At 40.4% G+C, this 24,932-nt stretch overlaps 1 long non-coding RNA gene across 1 annotated transcript in view; it reads right to left on the bottom strand.

The window, feature by feature from the left end:
* Positions 1-652: 652 nt before the first annotated feature.
* Positions 653-24,932, bottom strand: part of LOC131276178 (uncharacterized) — a 90,515-nt gene continuing 66,235 nt past the window's right edge. Inside the window, exon 4 of the long non-coding RNA XR_009183671.1 lies at positions 653-779. This is a non-coding gene — a long non-coding RNA (uncharacterized lncRNA). The remainder of the gene's footprint in view (positions 780-24,932) is intronic.

Raw genomic sequence — 24,932 nt, 5'->3', positions numbered from 1 at the left:
CTAAGTCCTGAGATCTTCCCCTTTTCCCCTAGGATGGGATGATCATCCTTGAAAATAAGCTGATTTGGCCCAAAGTTTCAAAAAGGATTCATCGACCTATCCAAAGAACTTTCTGCTGCAAACTAATATTCTGTGACCCTGTTGAGCACTTGAAAGGGAACTAGTGCAAGTGAGAAGCTGCATTGTTTATTTTAACTTAAACTTAACTAGCCATGCGTGGCTACTGGACAGCACAGACATCTACAAAAATGAAGTGTCTATATATTTAGAAATTCCTCCACTCAAGTCTCTTTTCAATTAGAGTCAAAATATCATATGCAAAATTATCAAGAGAAATGGGCAATTTTCAGAAACTACTGCTGTGTTTGAAACAGCTATCAGTTGTTAACTGTGGGAGACCCAAATTTAACCATCCAAAATGCTACTAGGCTAAGTTCTTTGCTCCAGGGTATTCACACAGGACTGTCAGTTGTTGGTATTTTAGTGTGACCAGCAAGTGCAATCCATTCCCTCCATAAGTAATTCAGTTAGGAAAATATTCTAGTCATTTGAGCCTTGTCGGAGTTTTTCTTCCTACTAGGGCTGGATGCCAGTTGAAGAGGATTTATGAGTTCTTGTGCCCACTTTTTTTTTAAGAGGAAGTTACCATCATCTGAAGGTGACATCTGTCTTCCATTGATCAGAAAGCCAGCACTGATTTGGCTAATCCAGCTGAAGTAGAGTTTCCTTGCTCTCTTCCTCTCCATCATGGGCCTCCCTCAGGAAATCTCCAGCTCATTCTGAAAATAAAAAGGTGGTCAGAGATGCTAGTTTATCTTACATCTCTTCTCAAATTTTCATGCAAATGTTAAGCAAAACGAATGTTTCTCACATTCCGTAAAACAAAGAAAAAATGCTTAATCATTTGCTGGTTGCCTGTTCCTAGTTTCCAGACATTCTCAAGCCCCTAAATAATAGTTACTTTATTTCCTTACTTTGGCTTATTGGTTGCTGAATCATTTCTCTAAAATCAACTTATCCTTTTAACCTAAATTATTTGCAAGAGAGATTTTATCATCCTATACAAAGGGAAACAAGTCTGATGTTTAAATTATGTTTTCAACTGTACATTAAAATAAATATGTAACTATTAAGATGTGTATCTCGGGAAGCAGACTTAGCTCAACAGATAGAGCATCCGCCTTCCACATGGGAGATTCACAGTTTAAACCTCCTTGATCCGTGCGGAGCTGGCCCATGTGCGGTGCTGATGCGCGCAAGGAGTGCCGTGCCACGCAGGGGTGTCCCCCACGTAGCCCCACTGCAAGGATTGCACCCTGTAAGGAGAGCCGCCCAGTGCAAAAGAAACTTCAGCCTGCCCAGGAGTGGCACCACACACTCGGAGAGCTGACGCAGCAAGATGACACAACAAAAAGAGACACAGTCTCCCGGTGCCGCTCTGACAAGCAGCAGACACAGAACACAAAGCGAATGGACACAGAGAGCAGACAACTGAGGGGGGGAGGGGGGAGGATGGGGAGAGAAATAAAAATTTTTTTAAAAAATGTGTATCTATTTGAACACACATGCCCTTAAAACTCGTGCAGTGTCCACCTAAGTAAAGGAAGCTCCTTTTTGGACAAGGCTGCCCTAAGCCTGCAATTGACAGATAGTTATTTGAGATGCTCGATTTTTTCACATCTGACACTTCTTACCTTCGGTTTCACATAGAAATACATATTGTGCATCACTTTGTATGAACAGAAGGAGAAAATACTGTAACTGCAGCAGTTTACGGAGTTGTATTCCTTGGAAAAAATTTATCTGTGCTTAAGGGAGGGAAAAAACCACACAACTTTCAAAATAGAGACTGCTTGCTTCTCATTACCAGATTTTTCCACCTGACACTTCTTACCTAGATCCATAGCACGGAATTCTATCCTCTTCAGCCTCTTCTTCCACAAAAAGCCGCGCCTTGCCCTTTAAGCTCACCGAAAGCCTGCTTCCACCTGGGCCCCGCGTTCCAGACACAAGATGCCCTTCACGGGGCGGCTGCTCTGACCTCCACGATGCTAATGGCCTGTCTGCGCAGCCACCCCTCACCAGCCATCATCTCCAACGGCCTCCTTGCCTAATTGTACTAGTCTTTGAGATAAAATTAACTGAGATTAGCCTATAAACCATCCACGTAAAATGGGCAATTGTCGATTACTGACACTTGCAGGGCCCGCCCTTCTGTAAGGGAACCGTGGTGTAGGGGCTCCGGGTTCCTTTATCACCCCTCTCACGTCCCTGCGGGAAGAATGCGGCTGCTCCCCTCGCGGTGTGCCTGATGCCGTGAGGGTAACTGAACTCAAGAGACCGCAGAAAGGCTTGGCCTCCGGGGTCTCTGGGGGAGACTTTTTTCAGGCTTGACTAGTGTTGCTGATGCTTACGATACTGGTCACAGAACAGAGTAGGAACCTGTAGCCCAAAATGTGGGGGATCCATTTATTCCTTCATCCAGTGAATATATTTGTGCGCCTCCTACAGGCAGGCACTGGGAACAGCAGTGAGCCAGGCAGACAAGTTCCCTGCCCGCATGAGGCCCAGGTTCTAGTTTGGGGGACCCATGATAAACAAGTAATCAATAAACAAGGTAATAAAATTTATGATCAAGGTCGTCAAAGGCGTAGACAGGCAATTAGGGCACCAAGCTGGGGGGGTGGGAAGGGCTTACTTTAAGAGTGCGATCACAACCAGAGTATACGGCAACTGTAAGCATTCCAAAAAGCCATCCTTTGCTTGAGACACTTTGTCATCTGCCTGAAAATTGCCCCAATGTCTATGTAACTCCTCAATGACCATGACGTGAAGGGCGCCCCCTGGAGGTGGCCGGTGCTACACTGCGCACATCCGCATGGCAGCCATGTTTCATGGGATAGCCAAGAATGACCTCTATGAGTGGACCAGAAGGATGGAAGGAAGCAGCAATGCCAGGAGTCAGGGAGCAGCATCCCAGCCAGAAAGGCCAAGGGGAGGGGCCCTGGGACGGGAAGGGCTTGGCCCGCTGGAGGAACAGAAACGAGGATAGAGAGAGAGCAGAATAAGACTGGAAGCTTATGAGCGAGCAGGTTTGCGGGACCTTGTAAGCATGGGACTGAGTTAAAGCTTTATCTTAAACACATTGGGAAGTAAACAAAGGATTTTAAAGTAGAGAAACATCATAACAGGGAAAAAAATGTGTTTTTAAAATAAACACTGGTTGCTGAGTGGAGAATGTGTTACAGGACAAGGTTGGAAGCAGGGAAATGTGATTTAAACCTAACTACACATTGAGAAAAAATTTTAAATCATTGATGCGCTGTCATGCCCCCCCCACTTCCTCCACCTCCCTCATCCCCCGCCGTCGATATTCTAAATCAGTTGATATGGGATAAAGTGCGGTCATCAGTGTTTTTTAAAGCTCCCTGGGTAGTTCTAACACCCAGCTAAGGATGCAAACCACTATCCTGACACTCTAGAAAAAGTCTAGCTTCTCGAAGTGAGGTTGCTGAGGCCGTAAGTAGCCTCGGCATCAGCATCGTCTGAGAGCTTGCTAGAAATGGGAATTCATGGCCCCACCCAGGGCTACTAACTCAGAAACTCTGGGGTGAGGCCCAGCAGTCTGTGGTTTAACAGGCCTTCTGGGTGATTCTGATGCTGCTGCTGTTTGAGAAGATATTCCAGAAATATGAAAATATTCCAGGGCCAGATTCCTAGCACTGGAGAAAATTAATAATTCTGCCAATTGGGAGAGCCACTGTTACAGACCATCACTGTCACAAATTCGTAACAAGTGCTGACCCCTGTTACAACGCTAAGCCATCAGTGTCTCATCACCAGAGCGTGTGCTCAGAAAGGCTTTTCCAGTAGTGGTGATGAATTCACTTTGAACCAGAGATACTCACGAATCCCAGATCCGCAAGATGGCTGGGCAACAACCCCATAAAGAGGTGCTGCTTTTCCATACTGTCATACTCTTACAAAATGCATCCACATACGCTGCCTAATTTTACATCGCAACAACTCCACAAGGTAGATACTTCTATATTCATTTCACAGCTAATGAAAATGAATTTCAGAGCAATGGACTACCTTATTCAAGGTCACACAGCCAGAAATGGATTCTGTGACTACACTAAACCCCCACACCCCACGGGTTTTCCATCTGTACAATACTGAGCTCACGGCTTCAGATTTATCTGAGCTAAACAAAAGAAGCGTTTGAAATTGCTACTCACAAATGTTTGAGAGGGAAATAGAGTCCAACGTCTGGCTTTCAACCATCCCCAAGGACCGGCATCCATTTGGGTGGGAGGAAAGAGACCCACAGGCATTCGGGGCTGCGTGTGGGGAGACAAGGAAGTGGGTAGCAATCTTCCCACCTCCCTCCCGCCCAGACGGGGATCAGGCTTCACCCGCTTCCTGCAGAACGTGGTTCTCAACTGGCAGCACATTAGGGTCACCTTGGGGAACTTATGAACTCCTCTGGAATCTCATTTCAAGGGTCCGGGGTGGAGTCCTAACATCAGTGTCTATTCACAGCAGTCTGTATGATTCCAGACTGCAGCCAGAGGTGGAAAGCACAGCTGCGGAGAGAGGGACAGCAGGAAGGAAACGAAGAGTCTGCTTGCTGGAAGAACTTCATGAAACCCTGAGTGTGCTCAAGGTTACTTTATGGAGGCAAGTGGAGAGGAAGCCCTTTAGCCCTCACCCTGTCACTGCCTTGGGGCCCTGTGGGTGTAGGCAGTGGGCAATAGGGAACGGATGGGGAAAAGAAACTGGAGCAGGGGCGAAGAGCAGCTCAGGGCGGCAGCTGCTCCTGTGGATTCACGGCCATGCAGCTTAAAGGCAGGGGGATGCAATGAGATTGCTGGTACAGAAAAACAGATGGGATGTGTCTGTCTCACATGAGACAGCCCTCAGCACCCCCCAGCTGCTGCGGCTCGTGGAGGAGGCAGTGAGTCTACAGGTGAGGGCCATTGACATTTGCTTAGCAATATTGTTCTGTCCTGCAAAATACTGTGAACACACTCCAGGCTGCGTTCCTACAAGTCCTCATCCAATTGCTGGACTTGCTTCTTCCTTCCTCATTCCCTAGTCTCCGCCTCTAACTGCAGGACAAGGAGCGCATACAACTCCCCCTGACTACCAAGTAATCAGTCCCCTAGTGCCAGGCCTGGGGAGGTGGCAGGCAACCAGACAGCGTGGTGAGACCCGCCTCAAAACAGAAATATCAACAGGCCCCCCTCTGAAATTCACAGCTCACGATAAAACTTCCTCCCCTTGGAGACGTGTTTTTCTTAATTGCAGGCAGAGTTCACCGAGAGAGGTTTTCCTGGTGCTAAATACCTTGACAGAGGCTCCCTGCAACAGAGGCTCTCTGTTGAAGGATTAGCTGAAAGCCTGTAACTGCAGGAGAAATCAGAGGTGCTAATGAGAAACCTTGGGATAGTGCAGGTTGCCCTGGAATCAGGCAAGAGACATTGCCGTTATCTTGGCTGCTTACAGGAAAGGAGGCCCAGGGCAGCATTTCTACATGTAATTAAGTTCTCATCACAACCCTGCTACTAAGGGAACATGAACTTTACTGCAATGCTCACCATCGGTTTTCAGTTTACTGCACAAGCTAACTCATATTCCACCAGGAAGATGAAAGATTTCAGGTTCCGAGGCTGTCAGACGTTTCCACTTAGGAATTTAGCAAGACTCTAAATCATGACTGTGGCACAGCTTCCAATCTCTCTCCCTCATTTTCAGGTTTTCTAATATTTCCCCTGCTCTTTCATATCTTGGAGCAATCACGCTAATCGGAACAATTTAATGGAGTCATGGGGAGGCAGGGGTTTGGAGGATTAAACTTCAATATTCAGCTCTTTATCACAGAGAAACATCCTTCCTTATTAGATGTTCCGGATTCCTGACTTACTCACTTTTCTTTTAGCAGAGCCAGCTGGACCTGATCAGGGCTGAAGAATTAAAAACTTGCTTGCTGTTCCTTCTTTAATCTCAGTTCCAGCAAAGGGTAGGCCTAGAGCAGGGTAAAATCTAATCCAAAATTAGATGTGACCACCAACACTCAAAGACAGAAGATTCACTGTCTGTCTCAATGCTACAGAACATCCAGTTTTCATCGAAGCACAGCCCTCTTCCACTTTTGCTGCTTTACTATCTACCAAGTAACCCCAGCTAGAATTGTTGAGGCTTTCTTAAACTCCTCCACCTTCCTCAAACCCCCCACCCATCTAGCCAATAAGGAAATCTCCTTAAGGCTCTCAATGACGTTTCCATTAAATATACCTGCTCTCTCTATGCTCAGTCTTTGCCCTAGTTTAAGACCTCATTATCTTCTGTCCATATTCATTTGTTCAACAAATATTGAAGGATGTGCTTTATGTTCTAGGCCTAGCTACTAAGATCACAGGTGTTTACATCATCTCATTGGAGAGAGGTGTTAAGTTGCTTAATAACAAATGTTACAAGTGATAACAAAAAGAGTGCTATTTAAGATGAGTGTCTGGTATGGACAAGTAAGCTTCTATAAAACCCAGTCCTCCTGCACCCAATAGCTATAAACATGGGACAAAACACAAAAGAAAACTAAGAATGACACTAGAGAGTGACTAAAAGCAGACATTCTGAAAGATAGTCAAAGTTTGGAAGAAAGCAAGCCATAGAATGAATTACCTGTCTTTATAGCTTTAGGTCTGAATGTAAGCTAAAGTCAGTTCTGAACATGGTAGCTAAAACTCTGAAAGAAAAAGTGGAGTCTTTCTGACCTGAAAAAAGAGGAGGACTGTTGAGGTAACCATAGCCACTACAAAGTAAGGAGGGAATCCTAGAGAGGAGAAAACCAAAAAAGGGAGGAACTCCAATTCTATATACAAACTCTGCCCATATCTCTGACTCACAAGTGTGCACAGCACAGATTTCAAGGTGGCCTGGCTAAAGATAAAAGAACCAAAGTGAGATTTGAGCTGCTGTTCAAAAGTCAGAGTTTACAGTTTGAATTCTACCAAGTTAATTGCTTGATTAAAAAAACCATCAGCATGCTTCAGAAGACTATAATGAAATCCAGAGTGTCCATAATATCACATCATAATACCTAGGATACAATCTAAAATTACTCAATACATGACCCATTTTCAAGAGAAGAAAAAATAAATGAATCCTGAAATGACCCAGATGGTAGAATTAGCTGATTATGTTCAATGAAGTAATGGAAACTTTGCTCACAATGAGTGAGAAGAAATAACAACTACAATAAAAAAGAACCAAATGGAACTTCTTGAACTGAAAACTAAAATTATGAAATTAAACATTCAGTGGATAGGTGTAACAGAATAGAGATGATAGGAAAAAGTCAATGAATATTAAAGAAATAATCAAACCTGAAGAAAATAGAGAAAAAGAATTGAGAAAAATGTGCAGAGTCTCAGAGAACTTTGGTAAAATATTATATGGTCTAGCTTTGGTGTAATGGGAGTCAAAGAAGGAGATGGAGGAGATGAGAAGAGAGAGAGAATGGGGCAAATATATATTTGAAGATATAAATTCCTAAAACATCCCTAATTTGCTTAAAATCATGCACTTATAGACTTACAAAACACAGCAAACCCCACTCAGGATAAATATAGGGGGCAGGGGTAAATGCCTAGTCACATTATAGTCAAACTGCTGAAAGCAAAAAAATAAAGAGAAAATCTTGAAAGTAGACAAAGAAAATAATACATTGCACACAGGAAGGCAACCATTTGAAATATCACAGACTTCTCATTGAAACTATGGAAACCAAAAGACAGTGGAACAACATCTTTTTAGTCCTAAGAGGAAAAAGCAAACCCTCACAATAGAAATCTATATCCAACTAAAATATCCTTCATTTATGAAAGATATTTAAAACATTTTTAAAAGGAAAGAAAACTAAGAATTTGCAACCATCAGACCTGAACTCCAAAAAGTATTCAAGGAAATTTTCCAGGCTGAAAGGAAGTGATTTTTCAAATGCAAAATAAAATTGTTATTTTTAAATTATCAATGATTTGAATATGGATTAAAAATTATATTGGAACAAGTATGAGTATCAAAAGGAATATAAACTTTAAATGACTGAATATTACAATTCTAAATAAAAGTCATCTAACTGAATTTAAAGGGATAAGTAAGGTATGGTCTAGCTATATGATTGCATGTTATTCAAAAGGAAAAAAGGGTCTTATGAACAGTTTTTAGAAACTTGGAAAAATGTTTCCAGCAGAAAAATGTCTATGATACAAGTTAAATAAAATAATACTTATAAAGCCCTAAAATATTCAGTCTTTGACTTAATTATTCCTCTTTCAGGAAGCTAACTTAAGGACATAAAAAAAATCACACCAAGAATAATATACGAAGATATTCTTTATTGTGTTATTTATTTCAGCAAAATGCAAAAACAGGAAGTTTCAATAATAGTCATTAATGTATTATAATACATCTTTACAATACACCAATATACAGCCAATAAAAATTATAAAGATTTTTTAATGAATGTAACATTGGTTACAAAAGAGATATTTTTAATTATGTGTATTTATACATTGAGATTTTAAGAAATACTGGAAAACTTGTACCAAACATTACTGATTATCTCTGGATTATTTACCAGTGGTTGATTTTAATTTTTCTTTATATTTTCTGTTGTCTAGATTATTTTTAATAAGGTAATTAAACAGTTATAAATTTTGATATACACTATGATCTTAACTATATTCAAATGTTCATAGAAAAAATATAGCTGGAAAAAACTCACTCATATGGACTATACATTGGAACACTCTTTCTCCAGTGTAATCTATGAGTTAAATATCCAAATTATGGTCCATAATATTTCTTTGCTTCCCATAAAAAGTAAGAGGCTGTCTAACTTGATGATTAAGGCAATAGATCCTGGTGTAATTCTGGAACCAGATTACCTGGGTTGGAATTCCAATTCTGTCACTTGTCCTAGTTATATAATCTCTGTGCTTCACTTTTCTTGTCTCCAATATGGACTTTTTTAAAAATTGAAATATAACATTCATACATGAACACACATAAATAATAAGTGTATAGTAAAGAGTGCCAACTTACAAAATTAACATAGATAACATCACACAGAGATCTCATACATCACCCCTCCACCAACTCTTTGCATTGCTGTGAAACATTTGTTACAAACTATGCAAGAGCATTGTCAAATATTACTACCAACTATATTTCTTATCTTATATTTGGTGTATTTTCCCCCAACCCATACTATTTTTTTATGTATTTTTGTTACAGATATTGTGAACTTGCAGAACAATCATACAGATTTCCCATACAATTCCACACTCTGGTGGAACATTTGTTACAGATTATGAGATAATATCATCAGACTATTACCACCAATCATGGTCCATAGCATATATTTGACACACTTTTTCCATACACCTCGATTATCAGCACAGTATAGCTTGGCATTAATGCAAGAATATTATAGTATTGCTGTTAACCATAGTCTATAGGCCAAACCAATTGTAGTTTTCCCATGTTTTTCCATATTTCCATCACCCTACAATAGTGATGTACATATGCTCTAGCTTGCAGAAGGACTCTCTTGCATTTGTACTCTTAACCACAAATCTCAATCACCTCTGGGTTCACTGTGTTATTCAGTCCCTAGATTATTCTTTAGCTTTCTTTTTATTGACATTTACTTCCCCAGACTACATTTTTCTGTCACAATCCCATTTATAAACGAGTTGCTACTCACTATAATGTGTTACTATCTACTGTATCCATCTCCACATTTTTACAGGCAAGTTAATTAATACTTCTACATACATTAAGCATCCATAGTTCTTCTCAACCCTCCTTTTATCTCCTTATAACCTAACTCTAGGTTTTAATTCTATGTTTATTATTTGTATTTAGTTCATATTGAGACCATGCAATATTTGCCCTTTTGTGTCTGGCTTACTTTGCTTAGTATAATGTCTTCAAGACTCATCCATGTTATCACGTATGTCCCAATTTCTTCTTATTGCAGCATAATATTCCATTGTACGTATATACCACATTTTGTTTATCCATTCATTGGTGGATGGACACTTGGGTAGTTTCCTCCTTTTGGCAGTTGTGAACGAGGCCACTATGAACATTGGTGTGCAGATGTCTATTCATGTCATAGTTTTTAGTTCTTCTGGATAAATTCCTAGTAGAATTGCTGGATCATATGGCTGTTCTATATTTAGCTTCCTGAGGAACCACCAAACTGTCTTCCACAGAGGCTGCACCATTTTACACTCCCACCAACAGTGAAGGAGTGTTCCTGTTTCTCCACATGCTCTCCAGCACTCACTGTTCTGTTTTTTTAATAATGGCCATTCTATGTGGTGTTAGATGATATCTCATTGTTGTTTTAATGTGCATTTCCCTAATAGGTAGTGATATGGACATTTTTTCATGTGCTTTTTGGCCATTTGTATTTCCTCTTTGGAGAAATATCTATTTAAATCTTTTGCCCATTTTTTAATTGGATTCTTTGCTCTTTTATTGTTGAGTTGTATGATCTCTTTTATTAGAAAGAAAATCAAACCCTTATTGGATAAGTAGTTTCCAAATATTTTCTCCCATCAACTGGGCTGCCTTTTCACCTTCTTGATGAAGTCCTTTGGATCACAGAAATGTTTAAGTTTGAGGAGGTCCCATTTATCCATGTTTTCTCTTTTTTTAAATTTATTTTTATTTATTTCTCTCCCCTTCCCCCCTCCTGCCCCAGTTGTCTATTTCTCTGTGTCTATTTGCTGCGTGTTCTTTTTGTCTGCTTCTGTTGTTGTCAGCGGCACAGGTATCTGTGTTTCTTTTTGTTGCATCATCTTGCTGTCAGCTCTCCATGTGTGTGGCGCCATTCCTGGGCAGGCTGCACTTTCTTTTGCACTGGGCGGTTCTCCTTACCGGGCATACTCCTTGCACATGGGGCTGCCCTATGTGGGGGGCACCCCTGCGTGGCAGGGCACTCCTTGCGTGCATCAGCACTGTGCATGGGCCAGCTCCACACAGGTCAAGGAAGCCCGGAGTTTGAACCGCGGACCTCCCATGTGGTAGACGGACGCCCTAACCACTGGGCCAAGTCTACTTCCCCATATTTTCTTTTATTGCTCGTGCTTTTGGTGTAAGGTTTAAGAATCCACTTCCTACCACCAGGTCTTGAAGATGTTTCCCTAAATTTTCTTCTAGGAGCTTTATTGTACTTCCTTTTATATTTAGGTTTTTGATCCATTTTGAGTTAATTTTTGTATAAGGTGTGAGGTAAGGGTATTCTTTCTTTCTTTTGGCTATGGATATCAAGTTCTCCCAATACCATTTGTTGAATAAACTGTTATGCCCCAACTGGGAGGGCTTGACAGGCTTATCAAAAATCACTTGGCCGTAGATGTGAGGGTCTGTTTCTGAACCATCAGTTCAGTTCCATTGGTATATGTGTCTATCTTTATGCCAATACCATGCTGTTTTTACCACTGTAGCTAGGTAATGTGATTTAAAGTCTGGAAGTGAGAGACCGCCAACTTCACTTTTCCTTTTTAAGATGTTTCTGACTGTTCAGGGCCTCTTACTCTTGCAGATAAATTTGATAACTGTGTTTTCCATTTGCTTAAAAAATGCTGGTGGAATTTTTATTGGGATTGCATTGAATCTGTATATGAACTTGGGTAGAACTGACATCTTAATGATATTCAGTCTTCCAATTCATGAGCATGAAATGTTCTTCCAAATATTTAGGTCTTTTTTGATTACTTTTAGCAGTGCATTATAGTTTTCTGAATACAAGTGTTTTGCATCCTTGGTTAAGATTATTCCTAGATATTTTATTCTTTTAGTTGCTATTATAAATGGAACTTTTTTCCTGACTACCTCCTTAGATTGTGCATTATTAGTGTATAGAAACACCACTGATTTTTGCATATCGATCTTGTATCCTGATGCTCCTGAAATCATTTATTAGCTCTAGCAGCTTTGTTGTAGATTTTTTGGGATTTTCTCGATATACAATCATATCATCTGCGAATAGTGAAATTTTCAATTCTTTCTTTCCAATTTAGACACCTTTTATTTCTTTTTCTTACCTGATTGCTCTAGCTAGAACTTCTAGCACTATACTGAACAACAGTGGTGACAGAGGGCATTCTTGTCTTGTCCCTGATCTCAACGGGAAAGCTTTTAGTTTTTCACCATTGAGTACAATGTTAGCTGTGGGTTTTTCATATATGGCCTTTATCATGTTGAGAAAATTTCCTTCAATTCCTATTTTTTGTAGTATTTTTATCAAGAAAGTATGCTGTATTTTGTCAAATGCCTTTTCTGCATCAATTGATAAGATCATGTGATTTTTCTTCTTTGATTTATTAATGTGGTGTATTATGCTGACTGATTTTCTTGTGTTGAACCAACCTTGCATGCCTGGTATAAAACCCACTTGATCATGATGAATAATTCTTTTAATGTGTTCTTGGATTCAATTAGCAAGTATTTTATTGAGGATTTTTGCATCTGTATTCATTAGAAAAATGGGTCTGTAATTTTCTTTTTTTGTAATATCTTTATCTGGTTTTGGTATTAGGGTGATATTGGCTTCATAGAATGTTTGGTATCATTCCTTCTTGTTGAATTCCAATATGGGTTTTTTAATGAATACAACCTCCTAGAGTTTTTAAGAAGATTAGGTAAATTAATTTTCTTAATGTGCTTAGAATAATAGCAGGAAGCCCATAGTGTTAATATTTTTTAATTAAAAATAAGTAGAAAATTATCCTAAGAGAAAAAAATGGGTAAAAATGTTTACCACTCTATTGTTTCAATTGGAAAAAGGAGAAATTTCCAACAAGAGATTAATTAGAATGTCAGAGATTAATTAAGAGCATGGTCTCTGGTGCCAGACTGCCTGGGTTCAAATCCCTTCTCCGCCACTCACTAATGGCTGGCCTTAGACAACTGACTTAAACCTCTCTATGCCTCAGTTTCCTTATCTATAAAATCAAGAAAACAATAATACTCATTTCATAATTGTTTAAGGATTAAATAAGGTGATACTTGTAATACCCCCCAAACAGTGCCTGGGGTACAGTAAGTACTATATTTAATCGTTGGCTCTTATGGTAGGGATATTAATTTGGTGGAGGTGGCAGTGGTGGTGGTATGTCTATGTATGACAACACATCTTCCACATGTTTCTGAGTGAAAAAATCAAATTATAAACTAGCAGGGTAGCTGCCTACATTTGAGCAGTTTGAACCTGCCCAACCCAACCAAAGGGGATAAATGGAAGCTGCATCCATCAGGAAAAGGATGCCTTTTTATAACATACACAAAAGCACAGTGTAGATTAGATCTGGCTCTACAGAACAGTCATTAAAATTGAGTGAATGAACCAATACATGTGTTTTTTGTTTTGTTTTGTTTCTGTTTAGGTACCAGGGATTGAACCCAGGACTCATACATGGGAAGCAGGCGTTCAACCACTGAGGTACATCTGCTGCCCAGTGAGAGCTGGATTTTTCATTTGTTTTATTAGGAGATGCCTGGGATTGAACCTGGAACCCCCAGGACCTCATATATGGGAAGCAGGCACTCAAGCACTTGAGCTACAGCTGCTCCCCTACAGGTGTTCTTAAATGCACCTCCATGTTAACCTAAGTCAGCTCAGGGTGGTGGGTTTGGGATATTATTATTCTCTTCTTTGAAATTTTCTATACATCCTCTCTCTTTCAGTTCCCCAGGAGCATAACTTTTTGTATAAAAACAATAAAGCTTTTTTGTGTACTGTAGATCTGACTATTGGCTTAGAAAGATACCCACAATAGAATGTTCAGTGGGCAACATCCCATCTACATATGTGCGTGGGTGTAAGGGTCTTTGGAGGGAAGAAACTAAAACATTTATAGACAAAAAATGAACAGTTGCTATTTCTGGGTCCCAGAATTACAGACTATTATCACAGCTTTCTGTAATAATGGGAAGTTTTGGGGGAGAGTTTTGTTTTGTTTTGTTTTTTACAAGTTTTACCTTTTGGCACAGAGGAAAAGGAAATATATTGAGAACCTGTCATTTGGTGATAATATTATGGGAAATTCTCATTTTCTTTTTTTATATTTTTCAGTAATGAATGTGGATAACTTTTATTCTCGGAAAATATATATTAAAACCATACATGACTCATCCACAGCCTTAATCTAGAATAACTAGGATGATAAAAAGTTACATTTATTAAAAAGTCTTACAAATGAAAGGGGGAGTTTGGTGCCAATATAAACAAAAGACCAGTGACTCTGGCAAGTAAAATGTTTCCAGCAGACAACTCTATTTTGTTAGTTAGCAAGGTGCATGCCCCTGGCAGATTCACTTCGGTTAGCTTCTGCTGTGACATTAACTTTAGGAAACCTCATTTCCAAGTTCCAGGTTATGTCACATTCCCAGGTTCCCCGAGGCCTGCTCGGGGAGGTGACTGTCTTATTTACAGATTAGCTTTATTTCTTTTTTTCCTGCTGTGCTCTACTCAAACATTTTCATACCTAGAGCAGAGCAGTGAATACACATGTACACACATACACACACGCACACACACACACTTGGACAAACACGGCCAGATTGGAGGAAGAGAAACCAGATATTGAATACAGATCAGACTCTCCAGACTGCCAGGCAGAGGAACGACTAGGACACATACACCAGCCTATACTCTCCAAAGTGTTAAAATAATTTAATTGGGTATTTCATGGCACATTTTGCATTATTATAGCTCCCTTTGGATGCAACAAATAATTTGCTTCAGTAATATAGAGTCCCAAGTAGTGGCATTATGTGATTAAGTAAGTGAGAACATCAACCATTAAATTCAGTTCAGTCGTGCTTATATCCATCTTATTTCTTTTTTATAATTTAAATTGTCCTGCCAGTACATATTCACCTGAGACCATTTTTAAGCAATCTGTTTATGAAGAGTTTCTCTTCTTACTTTTCATCCAATTACTACTGCATTTAGAATTTCAGAACCGCAATTTGATTCTCCTTTGTTAAGTGGATTCACCGTTATGTTACAAGGCGCAAGAATACCACCCAAGATTTCCATATTTATAGCGGCTCTCCAAAATATTTCAAATGGCTTATTTTGTGGGCCTCATAGCAATTCCATTTTATTAGACTTGGACACTAGATTAGAACTTGCATAGCCATTAAGCAGTGGCCCTAATCAGCCTCTGTACCTATTAAGTTCAACGGTATATAGAAGGTTAAAGGAAAACATGGTGAACAGTTTAGGAACAACTTGAAAATTTTTGATCAGTGGTTCTTAACCTTGCTGGGCAATTGTTCCTTCTGAGGATCTACTGGAAGTTGTAGGCATTCTCCCCAAAGCATTGCACATACCCATAACAGGTTTTTGCATATAATTTTAGGGAGTTCACATATTCATACCCTACCCATGGTTCATAGAACTCAACTCCAGAATCCCTTTTCTAGAGCAGTGGTTCTCAACAAAAAAGGGGAGATTTTGCTCAAGAGACATTTTGTAATGCCTGGATGCATTTTTGATTGTCATAATTTGTGAAGGAGTGGGGAATGCTATAGGCATCTAGTAGGTGCAGGCGAAGGATGCTTCACACCCTACAATGCATACCACAGCAAAGAATTATCTGGCCCAAAACATCAGTAATGCTGAGGCAGAGAAACCCTGCTCTAGAGTCTGTGCTAAAAACTCCTGTGGAATATTAAGATGTCCTTCATATAGGAAATACCTGTATACCTAGGGAGATAAACACAAATCAATTGGAAAATCCATACAGTTTGCCTTGATTCATTCATTCAACCAAATATTTATTCAACAAGCTTTTACTAAACACCTACCCTGTGCCAAATACCATTTCAGTCACTGGGAATAAAGAAGTGAACAAGACAGGGTCACCGCCTTTTGTGGAAGTCACTAATTGGTATAATAATAAAGTCAGCTAAACAATAGCCGATTGGAAAATTGTGCTGCATCAGTTAGGAATTAGTTCAGTTACACGGAACACTTTGATCAAGTAGAGATTTGACTTAACCAGATACGTTTTCATGTAAGAAATCCAAGGGTAGGCAGTCCCAGGCATATAAGTGGTTCTATATGAAGGACACGGGTGCCTTCAGTTTTCCTGATCTGCCGTCCTCAGGGTCTTATCCTCATTTCTGCTCTCCCAAGATGCCTGCTGCTCCTCAAAGCTCAAATATGAATTCAAATGGGTAGAAGGGGCAGAGTGAAGGACAAGGGTTGTTTTAGTTTTCTGGGCTGCTTCAAGCAGGTAGCATGAAATGGTTTCAGCTTGAACAATGGGAATTTATTAGCTTACAGTTTTGAGGCCATGAAAATGTCCAAATCAAGGCATCAGGACAGTCCTTTCTTCCTGAAGACCATCTGCCAGCGCCCCTTGGCTCCGCTGCCACATGGCAAGGCACAAGGCAGCGTCTGCTGGTCTCTCCCTTCTCGTTCAGGTTTCACTGCTTTCAACTTCTCGCTTTTGTGGCTTTCTTCTCCTCTCTCTGTATTCACTTCCTTTATAATCCAGTAAGAGGATTCAGAATCATACCTTAACTGAAGTAGTCTCATCGATGTAAACAATGGTTTACATCTACAGGAATGGATTAAATTTAAGAATGTGTTTTTCTGGAGTACATACAGCTTCAAACCACCACAAGTGCAAAACAATGTACAGATCAGTCAAGTCTGCCTCCCTTCAAAAGGAAACAACAATGTCCTGGAATGTCCCAGTCTTCCTCCTACAGCACATTGGTTAGAACTGACACACATGACCACCCATAGCTGCAAGGGAATCTTTTTAATGACTATATTGCTAACTCTGAGAAGTTAACAATGCTTCTGTTAATAAAGAAACGAAGAATGGATATTGGGGAGGTAGTTAACAGCATCTACCTTAAGTGTGATAAGTATAAGAAAACAGGATTTGGGAAATACTAAGGGAGCATTTCATTGAGAGACACAGCTTAACCTTAAGCAATCAGGGGAGACTCCTTGGATATGTAAACACAGACTTGAAAAATCAGTAAAGTTAACCAGTGTATGTGTGTGTGTATGTGTGTGTGTGTGTGTAAGAGCAGTAGGTGGGCACTGTGGTCAGGACGAAAGTGCTCCAAACAGAGGGAACCACATATAAAAGGAATGCGAGGAAGCAGGAGGAGCGAAAGATGAGGCAGGTGGACACGTGGGGACTTACAGTTAATGTTACTGAGTTTGGATATTGTCCTGAGGATAACAGAGAGGCTTTGCTAGGTCAAAAGTGGGGGAGAAACACTGTCAGAACATCCATTTCAAAAGATCGCTCCAATTGCCAGGTGGAGCGCCCTTTATACAGGGGACAATACTTAATGCAAGGAGGTCAGATGGGAGATTCTTCCAGAAATTCAGGACACTGGTTGCCAGAAATAGAAAAGTGTCAGTGAGGATGGAAAGACTGGGTGCTTATTTTAAAACTGACATATTGCATATCACCTGACCCCTCAGCCAAGGGTGGGAGTTGGAAGACTTTGTTGGAACCAGGGACACTACCTGAATCTGTGCTATATGGAGGTGTCACAGAAAATCCCCATGGAGATAACCTCCTGGATCATGCTTCGTGTACTATTTTATTCAGTCCTTGAATGTAACACCCTTGGACTAGAGGGTTTCTTCCCCGGAAGTCTATAATACAATTGTTGGTTTCTCCTCACAGCTGGCAAGGTTTGTGCAATAGAAGATCCATGAGTCCCTGAGTGCCTGCTGATTTTTACTTTATTCCTCAAGCACTTCCCTGCAAGTGCTTCAGCCACACCTACTAAATGCAAGTCTTACCACTACAACTACCTAGAGGCTCTTCCACAGATGCTCTGGAGTAGGCCTTGCTCTTTCATTTGCATGTCGTTGCTACCATTACCAGTCACAACTCTGCTAGATAACACACGACTGTAGAAGGACCAGCTGCGGAAAAGTGAACAGCGCATTTTGCACAACATGCTCAACTCAATAATATTGGAGAACACGTATTGGCTGAACATGTTTACTGTATGATACAGAGACACACACTGATTCTGATCAGCAAAGGTTATTCACTACTGCCCACCAAAATACTACTGGGTGAGAGCATAAGATATAAGATGCAGGTTATAGGAAAGAATGTATTTATATACTAACAGTGAACAATAAAGGCAGGCTATATATGAACATATTTTTTAAATAGGTCCCCTGAAGTGGCATTATGATAAATCAGAGCTAGTTGGCATTTAACAGGGAATGTCCTTAAAAGGAAGGCCTTTATTCACAGATAGATCTTTAGACCAGTGATATATCACAGAGGTGGCTAGTTTGGAAAACAATGGCTTCGTTATAGAATTCTGGGTCCACGTAAACATGTAAACCATAGTGAAAAGTATCAGTAAGTAACATTTTACAAATACTCATTTCAAACGGCTTCTCTCATATCTGATCATAGAGAGAACAGGAGCATTTGTTTAGAAATCTAAACATTGGAAGCATTTATCTGAATTGTTTAATGATTTTTAATGGTGAGTAATACTGTTTTTTGGGAAAAAACAGCTCTGTTCTCTGCTGTGCCAGGAACACGCCTGAACTCTTGGGCTTCTCCACTTGCTGGCCATGCCTAGTGAGCGTGGGCATCCCTCGCTGCTCCATACCAAGGAAGCCCCCCTTGACTGTGGCAGCACAATCCAGCCCGACTGAGCTGGGCAGGGGAGCAGCCCGAGCCCGAGCCCACAGACTCCTCCTTCTGTTCTTACCAGAATTTCAGCAGATTTTCAAGCATCAACGCTTCTCAGATTGTTGCATATTGCTGGTTGATTTCCAGAACACTGAAATGATTGCTTTTGTCAATTTTGGCCAGCCTTATAAATGCTTCTGAAGGAAAGGATTTGCTAACTCCTTACTCAGCCATACCCAGAAGTCCTGTCAATAATTCAACTTTAAAATCACACCATTGTAAATAGCACACGTCTTGTAGTGATGGAATGATTCACAAGGCTATGAGTGTCCAGTGGGTGATGGCAGGATAGACTGGTGCATCATCTGGGGCACAATGGGACATGTCGAAATGGCTGATCACATTTCCATCACCATTAGCCCTAAGCATAATTTACAAGTTGAAAGGTTGTTCTAAGTCATTTATATATCTCAGCAGGTGACAACTGTTTTAAAGCACCAAACAGTACTTCTGCCTATATATGCATGGATGTGTGCCTGTGTGTATATATGTATGTATCACCACTACAGATTTACAAAAATATATATAACAGAATAATATACAGTTACAGAAACATATACAAACATGCATACTAAAAAACAGCTTACAATTCTTTCACTCCCATCATTGTGACTGCTGTAATTACGATATATAGATGCCACATTTATTGTTAATCAATACTAGTCAAAGCCCAGAAATTCCAGGTCTTCTCCTCCACAGAGCCAGAGAAGACACTGCAGGTACGCTATCTCTACTTCCAGGCAGAAAAGCATTTTATACAGAAGAAGCAAATGCTAATGCGAGCCCAGTTCCATGAAAATGAAGCATAAAACCATATTATTAAGTCTGAAGGTGATTTCCAAAAAGATGTTAGCAGTATTTATCCAATACAATCTGATTAGCTGGGAATACTGCTTTGGGAGTGAAAGAAGCTCACACCATGGCTTAACAACTTCGTAAATTGGTACAGCATCTGAAAGCCGCATAAGAAAATAGCGGCTTCAGTACAGATTTTTCATGCTAGATCATACATAATGACAATTGGCTACAACTCTGATGGGCGTCTCTGGGGAAATTCATAAAGCACGTGTTAATCTTCAACTTCTACCCAAGAGTTTCTCTTCACAGCATTTGCCACCTGTCACCATCCCCATCACAGGCTGAATTTAGCCATTGGGGTTGCCATGAACGAAAGCAAAAGAGGTGATGTTGACAGGGAGATGCTGATCTGTGGGATACTGGAGATGTCCTTCGACAAGGACTTCCCGAGATGGCAGGGATGGGGATGGTAACGCTCCATTTGCTGTCATCCTCACAAGTTTGGAACACACTTTCCACTTCCCTTTCCCTGGTACCTCAGTTGAGACCAGCATAGCAGTGTATTTGTAAATGACTACCTGAGAGCATTATCATAGCAACCACTATTGACTGAATGCTCACTCTGTGCCTGGCATTGTATCAGAGCTGCTTAAAATTAATGTGAACTTTTTCCTTACCGTGAAACACATGCTGCTGAGAAAGGCCATTACTCTGAGGAACATTTTATGGTCACCTTGGTCTATTTTATTTATGCTTCTTATAAATATATAGCATTTCCTCTTCACACCAACTCTATGATGTAGGTACTAGTAATGACCCCATTTTACAGATGAGGAACCAAGAATTCCAGAGATTAAAAAGTCACTTGTCCAGTGGCAAGTCACGATTGGAATAATTTTTATTCTATCCTCCACATTCCTGCCTCAGCCACTGAGATAATTGCTTAGCATCTTTCTATTAGAAAACAGTTTCCAGTTCTACTCTGAATTCGGCCAGTTGTAATATAAAATAGGAAGAAAGGCAAGGGAATGCCTTGAGCATTGACAATGGTGTGAAACCCAAGCAAATATTTTATCTTAACATATCAATAGCAGGGATATGTCTTAGGTGAAGAAACATGGCAAGGGAGTGGGAAAAAATACTGACTTTTAATTATTTTGAATTCAAAATCAAGCCCATAGGCTAACACAGACTTCATCCACTCATTTATTTAAATATTTCTTCAACACCAACTAAGTTAGGGATTTTACTAGATACAGAAAATATACCTGTGAACAAGGTGGCTTGCTCCCAACCTCAGTAGAGAATCATAGTACATTGGGGTGATACCAGCAAGAAACCAGGCAAATACAATCTGTTGTGGTAAGAGCTCTGATGGGAGAATTATAGACGCATATGTGAGCAAAGTAGAAAAGAGGGGCTCCAATCTTGTGTTTCCAGATACAGCACCCCAGAAATTACTTGTAAGCTGAGACCAGAGGATGCATCCAGGTGAACTGGGGTTGGTCAGTACTCCAGGCAAACGAGCATTTTAGGAAACAGGCACTTAAACAAATCCAAGAGGTGGGCATGAATGAGGACTTTTCAAGACACTAAAGGAAGTTTGGTGTAGTTCATGCTTGGCATGCCAGTAATGGCAAGAAATAAGATTAGTCAAGACAAACCAGCAGCTAGTATTAGGGCAATGAAAGTAGAACTACACACTTGCATGAACAACCACAGCAAAAATATCTCAGCTTGAAACAACAATTAAGTGAGAAACAAAGAGCTGGTGAAACCATCCCTATCAGGACACGTTGCCTTGACATGAACAGTGATTTTTTAAAGGCAAGTGAATAGGAAAATTTTAATACTCTCCATGCTACTTTTAGACTGACTTCAGACCTGCTCTCCTTTCTACATGGTGCATCGTGTTGGATGGTGAAGCAAACCCTCCTTTTTTACGGTAGCTCTCATCAAATAAGACTTCCAGGGAAAAAATGAAAACAGTAATCACAGCACACAATTCTCATGTTACTGCCATGCCTTTAGGATCTGAAGAATGCCATGTGTGCAGCAGGACAGTGGGGATGGAGAAATTGAGGACTTGGAACCAGGGCTTATTTCTAGAGATCCAAATATTCATAAAATTTCTCTGGCTGCCAGGCATTTGGGAAAAGAAACGGCTTCAACTGCAATATAAAACAGGAAGAAAGATCACCACTGTAAAGGGACCGCCTCAAGAAACTGGGGATGGCATGAAGCCCTTTTATGGAAGCCATAAACGGAGCTTGCCTGGTAAAGGAGCTTATCTATTCTTTGTGCAGCAATGTTAAGTTCCTGAGTAGATGCAATACTAGGCCCACTCTCTAGAATGTTCTTTCCCTTCTCTCCTCTTTGCCTGGCTAATACTGGCAGATTTTTCAGAACTCTTAATTATTTTTCTTCTGGTAAACCTTTTTCATCTACAGAGAAGATGAGGCCTGCTTGTCAAATGTTCCCAAAGTGCCACCCTCTCTCTTCCTTGCACTAATCATGCTGTGTTCCAGGAATCTTTGTAAAATGTGTTTTGACTGTCTCACTGCCCTGAACCTCTAGGAGAGCAGGGGCGAGCCTGTCTTTTTCACAGTGACAACCTGGCCCATTTTGCAGCTCTCAATAGTTGTGTTTTTAAAATAATTATCTCTTGATTGAATAAAATGTTACAACTCCAGCTTAAACATACCAACTATTTGCCAAATGCCAGACCAGGAATTTTATCAAGTTTTGTCGTTGTTGTTGTTTTAATTTAATCTTTACAGCAGCTTCATGTTTATTATCATTTGGAGGGTGAAGAGACCAAGGCTTGGTGAGAAAAGTGATTTGCCCAAGGTCATGAGGATGCAAAGGAGCCAAACCAGGGTTCGAACCAGTTCTTCCGACCCTAACCCACCGTCCTTACCCTCATCCCTATTCTCAATCAGCCTGCCCGCCGCAGTCTCTGCCAACCGCACCAGCCAGCAGGACCGCCAAGTCTCAGTCAGACCAAACGACCACATGAGTTTTCTCTACCCAGCACCACCAAATCCAATGGTTTTTTTCCTATATTACATATAATGTTAAAAAAATTTAACTTACATTTTTCAAAGAACCTTTGAATCAATTGCTCTAAGTGAAAGATAATGTTAAAATAAGAAAATAAAGCAAAAAAATGAAAACAGTTCTAAAAAATCCACCTAGAAGGGGGAAATTGCCAAGCTCTATGAGCACACAGCTGAGATGTCCTCCTTGACCCAATTAAGAGTTTCAAAATGTAAATCGTGCTTAAAACAGTGCCCAGAACAACAACAACAACAACAAAAGAGTAATTTTTAAAAAACAGTATCTGGAACATAACATGGGCTAGATAAATGTTTGTTGACATATGAGTATGTAACTGGAGTGTGCCAGACTTTACCATCTCCTGAGTGTGAAAGAAAGAAAGGAAAAGAGAAGGAAGGGAAGGAAGGGAGGAAAGAATTATAAAAATTATATACATATATATGAAAATCTCTACACCATTAGAAAATGTTTATTTAACCTTCTGCCAGGGACCACCTACAAATATCTTTCACGCCTCGCTTTGGACATCTCACACTGTGGAAAAACATTGAGACTGTGTTACAGGAAGGAAATCATGGCAATTTAAAATAAAAACATATCCCAGACGTTTTCCCACAGGAGGAAAGAAGCAGAATTCATGTACGGGATTACAGCATATTCTTTAGGAAGTACCTTGATGGCCTCTTTGGGTAGAGAAGGTATGGGTCCCAAATCTAGGACAGATCTGGAATCAGAGGGTCAAAGAAAAAAAAAAAAAGCAAAATAAAGAGTTCACTGTACAATTAGGCAAGAGAAACGTGGAGTTTTATGGGTGACCTAGGAAAAGAGGGAGCTGCCCAAGAATAAGAAAGGAGCAGGGAAGCTATTATTCTTGTTTCTTCATCACAGTGGATCACAGCTAGTCTGAATTTGGGTGTTGTGTTTAACCTCCTCTGTCCTCTCCACCTTTGTGCTGTAGACTAAAAGTTCCATAAAGGCAGGGCTGGTATCTGATTTGCATTTACTGCTCTGTGCCCAAGTCCTCACCCTACTGCTGGGTACACAGTAGATGCCCAATAAATGATAGTTGAATGAATAAGTGAAGAGGAAAAGAGGGAGAGGTCAGCAGCAAGTCAGGGACCAGAACCAGAGGAGGGAAGATAACTGGGGGATTCCCCACAATGAGGGAAACCAAAGGACTGCTAAGGAAAGATATATCTAATACTCAATTTTAGTGGGCTCCCTGTACTCTTCCCCCACCCCCACCCCCACCCATTATCCTCAGATTCAGTAAAATATCATTCAAGACAACATCGGTGTGTTAGGGTGTGTTAGAGGGACCTTGGGTGTGGGGTGGGTGAGTGGAATGAATCAATCCCCATAAATGGCTAGAAGATAGTAGTTACCAGAATTCTGACTGTTTTGGAAAAGCTAGCTGAATCCTGGGGAACACAAGCCCCCTGTAACTTGTTGAAAATCTGGAAACACGATTAGCATGTGGGCTCAAGGCAACTTAGAAGTCTAGCGGGCTTAGGGCCCCCACTCCAGCCAGCTGATGCTTGGGATCAACTAGAAATATAGCAAATCGAGTGGAAAGGCAACTGAAGTCGCAATTCCCCCAGTAACTGGCAGACAGAGTGGCATTGCCTGGGTAAATATCACACCCAGTCTAAGATTCAAACAAAGGCAGTATATAAAGCAGCCCATAGTATCTTTAGAATAAAGCACAAGCTATAAATGCATCATTCCCCATGGAGCCATAGAGGAAGCAAGAAGGGTCTACATTCCAATACCAGCAGAAGCTCTTGATTGGTGCTTATTAAGTGTCACATGCTCATGGTGCTAGACAAAAGATGCAGTTCCACTCGTAAAATAACTCACTCAATAAGAATATCAACATTAATATAAATACCAGGTGACAACGCCAAGATGACCCTCAGAGCACATATCAGAAAAGAACCCTGATGTTTCCGAAAAGAAGCCACAGTTGACACAATCTCCATGCAAAGTGATAGCAGTTCAATATCTTATCATTTTTAATTTCAGTATCAATGGAAAAATTGGTTTCATTCTGTAAGATTCAAAATCAAGCAGTAGTCTGACCTCTGTCCTACAAGGAAGTGGTCATGTCTTCACAGTTTTCTCCAAAGCTCATGAGTAAATTTAGAAATTTTAAATTCCCCTACGTAGGACTTTTTAAAAGTAGAAGGTTTGGGAGATGAAACTATTAACAGGCAGTGCAATTCCTCCAAAAGGAAGGGATAACTTACCCTTTCTAGAGCAATAAATATGTTGACA

This window comes from Dasypus novemcinctus, chromosome 26 (genome assembly GCF_030445035.2).
Source record: "Dasypus novemcinctus isolate mDasNov1 chromosome 26, mDasNov1.1.hap2, whole genome shotgun sequence".
In the NCBI taxonomy this organism is placed as follows: Eukaryota; Metazoa; Chordata; class Mammalia; order Cingulata; family Dasypodidae; genus Dasypus; species Dasypus novemcinctus.
This window is presented reverse-complemented; position numbering and strand designations above follow the sequence as displayed.